Source organism: Misgurnus anguillicaudatus, chromosome 25, assembly GCF_027580225.2.
Source record: "Misgurnus anguillicaudatus chromosome 25, ASM2758022v2, whole genome shotgun sequence".
NCBI classification, from domain to species: Eukaryota; Metazoa; Chordata; class Actinopteri; order Cypriniformes; family Cobitidae; genus Misgurnus; species Misgurnus anguillicaudatus.
Window position 1 is genome coordinate 5,191,546 of NC_073361.2, and position 4,247 is coordinate 5,195,792.

Consider the following 4,247-nt stretch of genomic DNA (forward strand, 5'->3'; position numbering starts at 1 on the left):
TCCACCTCTGAATTAAAATGCTGACAATAAATCTGTAGGGGAAAAACGTTCATTGTTTAGCTTTTTATCATTAAATGTTTCAATAAAAACATATACAAATATTTAAAATAATTACCAAGAAACAAAGTATAATAAACAAACAAACAAGTTATTACCTGAAAGAAAAAAAATGTGTATAATGGCCCTCCTCCACCCACTGGAATCCACCTCTGAATTAAAATGCTGACAAAAAATCTGTAGGGGAAAAACGTTCATTGTTTAGCTTTTCATCATTAAATGTTTCAATAAAAACATATACAAATATTTAAAATAATTACACAAGAAACAAAGTATAATAAACAAACAAACAAGTTATTACCTAAAAAAAAGGGTATAATGGCCCTCCTCCACCCACTGGAATCCAACTCTGAATTAAAATGCTGACAAAAAATCTGTAGGAGAAAAAAGTTCATTGTATAGCTTTTTATCAATAAATGTTTCTTTCAATAAAAACATATAGAAATATTTATAATAATTACGCAAGAAACAAAGTATAATAAACAAACAAACAACCCACGTAGAAGGTGACGTTCTCGCGACCTTTCGCAACGTTCCCTAAAAGTTCTCTAAAGAGGATGAAAAGACCTGAACCTTTAGAGAACATTAGGTACATTCCTAAAACGTCCTTTGTTGGTTATAAAAGTCTTGCAGTTCAAGGTTCCTCATGTGACTTTAGGGGGACGCCCGAGACATTTACAGAACATTCCCACATGGTACTATTTTGGTCATATCATAACGTTCCTGATATGACTGTATGATGACGTTCCATATTGGTTATCCTGTGGTCACATAAGAACGTTACAGATAGGACACCTGCGACTTTAACAGAACATTCCCACATGGTACTATTTTGGTCGTATCATAACGTTCCTGATATGACTGTAGGATGACGTTCCATATTGGTTATCCTGTGGTCACATAAGAACGTTACAGAAAGGACATTTGGAACATTAACAGAACATTCCCACATGGTACTATTTTGGTCGTATCATAACGTTCCTGATATGACTGTAGGATGACGTTCCATATTGTTTATCCTGTGGTCACATAAGAACGTTACAGAAAGGACTTTTGGAACATTTACAGAACATTCCCACATGGTACTATTTTGGTCGTATCATAACGTTCCTGATATGACTGTAGGATGACGTTCCATATTGGTTATCCTGTGGTCACATAAGAACGTTACAGAAAGGACTTTTGGAACATTTACAGAACCATCCTACATGGTAATATTTTGGTCGTATCATAACGTTCCGGATATGACTGTAGGATGACGTTCCATATTGGTTATCCTGTGGTCACATAAGAACGTTACAGAAAGGACATTTGGAACATTAACAGAACATTCCGACATGGTACTATTTTGGTCGTATCATAACGTTTCTGATATGACTGTAGGATGACGTTCCATATTGGTTATCCTGTGGTCACATAAGAACGTTACAGAAAGGACTTTTGGAACATTTACAGAACCATCCTACATGGTCCTCTGTTGGTCGTATCATAACGTATTATGTTATACTCTCTGAATATAATGATGTAGATTGCAATGCATCTTGGAAACAGTAGTCAGTTAACAGCAAATCGTTCAATCTGCTTTATGAAAAGAACTACCTTTCCCATAATGCAACAGCTTACAAGAGGACCCGGAAGTCACATGAAATTCAAACTGCCACACTTGACGACGCGTGATCTTTGTTTTGTCTTTATATAATACTGTAAGGTAAGTTAAGATACTTTTCTTTTTAAATAGATTTCACTCGTTGTTCTACAGCGAGTTACATAAATGTTTTTTCTGTTTATTTGCTATTCTTTTCTGTGATGTTTTTTATTTCTATGTTAGGCTATATATTCTTATTTGCCATTTAAAGTATAACGATAAACATGCAGGCTTACAGTGAGCTAAACAATTTTCATAAAGAGGATGTTAAAAAAATCTTTAAGATGTTCGATCTTTACAAAATAAATTAATGCTCAGCCCACAAAGAAGCCAACCAAAGATCAAATGATTTGTGTACAAAACAAAAAATCAACACTTTTTGGAAATACTTTTGTAAAGGAATTTAATACATAAGAATCATAAATTAGCGTTTGTCTTACAAAAAAAATGTAATCATTATTGTGCTTTGTTTGCAGAAGTCATGTACCACACATTGTCAAACCTGAAGAAGTGTATCTTCCTGCAATCTGGGTAAAGAAGGTGTAACTTTAACACACATTATTTAAAAACATAAGAGTCATGTTCATTATTTATCTTTGTGTAATTTGATTTAAATTACAATATTGAATGTATTGAATTTGTTAAATTTTGTATGAGGTAATTTCTTGTATGGGTTAATTTGCCTAATATTAGTATTAGATACAAAAGCACAAGTGTTTTGGCTTAAAAGTGACAGCATGTTTTAAAAATGTTTCAGGTAGTGGGGCTTGGATTGTTTGAAGTAGTAAAGAATAATGGCAAATAATGAAGCAGGCAATAAAAAATACTTGACCAAGAAGTTTTGGAGCTTAACATTTTTGTAGTTTGTAATTGCTTTTTTCTTTAAGTTGGTAATTTGAAAATCTTTCTGGAAGTCTGAAATCTTCCTACATATTTTTTTCACATCTCGATTTGAATGTTAAAAATCTTAGTTCTTGGATTTGTGATGTTTTGTAATATGTGTTTTTGCCCTTACTTATGCATTTTATGTAAATATATTTTTAACTGGATTTGTATTTGTATGCTCTTATTCTGCAGGCTCCAGACCTGGGGCCTATAACATGAAGCTGGTTTAGTTGGTTAGCCAGCTTTGTTTAGGATTAGTTTGTGCAAATCCTGGGTTTTGGGTACCATGAAAATAGCTTTTACCAACAAGGCCTGCACATTGGCTTGGTTTTGTCAACCTGAAACTAATCCTGTAACCCTGAGTTTGTTGAACCATTTTCATGGTACGGGCCCCTGGAGATTGAAGTTCCTAAAGGTTGATGTTTATCAAGCTTGTGACCTTATCACATGGTGTTATTTTTTTACATTTATATATCTAATACACATTTGCACATCTGTAAACATATATTTAATACTTTGTGGGCTATTTTTTATTTTATTTAACCAGTTGTTGTATATTGAAATATGTTACATTTTATGCACTCCAAATGTAAATGTTTTGTTTTAATTGCATCTTTATTGTTTAAAACAATTTAATTAATGTGGGTTTTTGTTAGCTTTTATGTTATTCTTGTATTTTTTGGCTATTTATTTGTTTTTGTTTTTTATTATCCTTCTGTTAATTTGCCAGATTTTGACATTCTATTTGTTTTTCCTGTAATCTCACTTCATTTGGACTTCATTTCCCATAATCCTTTTCACTCTCTCACCTGAACTGTGTATGTTATTATCCTCACCTGACAGTCATCCCCCTCATCACTCCATTGTCTAAATACCCTGCTTTTCCCTTTGTCTAGGTCAGTTCTTGTTTATAGTGATGTGTTGTGTGTTTTGCTGTTTACCAGTTTCCATGTTCCTTGTTTTATATTAATTAAAGATTATCATTTTGGATTCATCATGATCTCCATCTCATCCTTTATCCTCCGCCACACCAACCGTATCAATTTCACAGTATAATTATATATTGTTTGAGTTATGGCTATGTTCTGGGGGTTCTGGATAAGTTGTGGGTGAGTCTCAAATGTTCTGGGAACTTTACTAGGCAATGTCCTTAACACCAGCGGTGTCGTTCTGGGAACGTAAAATTTCTACATAAAATATGGTTCCCTTAACATTTCCAGAACGTCCTGAATGTTCCGTGAAGGTCTGCCAAATAACGTCCTTCAACCTTTTAAAGAACTCCACATCACGTCAGTCTTGGAACGTTCTGGAATCTTTACTGGGCAACGTCCTTAACACCAGCGGGGTCGTTCTAAGAAAAATATGGAAACGTAAAGTGTACATAAAATATGGTTCCCTTATCATTTCCAGAACGTCCTGAATGTTCCGTGGAGGTCTGCCAAATAACGTCCTCCAACCCTTTAGGGAACTCCACAACACGTCCGTCTCATAACGTTCTGGGAACTTTACTGGGCAACGTCCTTAACAACAGCGGGGTCGTTCTAAGAACATTATGGGAACGTAAAGTGTACATAAAATATGGTTCCCTTAACATTTCCAGAACGTCCTGAATGTTCCGTGGAGGTCTGCCAAATAACGTCCTCCAACCCTTTAGGGAACT

The 4,247-nt window shown here is 34.5% G+C and overlaps 1 long non-coding RNA gene across 1 annotated transcript; it reads left to right on the forward strand.

Moving 5' to 3' along the window:
- The first annotated feature begins 1,339 nt into the window (after positions 1-1,339).
- Positions 1,340-3,582, forward strand: LOC141362103 (uncharacterized). Its single transcript, XR_012368070.1, has 2 exons — positions 1,340-1,765; positions 2,179-3,582. It is a non-coding gene; the product is annotated as an uncharacterized lncRNA (long non-coding RNA).
- Positions 3,583-4,247: the final 665 nt, after the last annotated feature.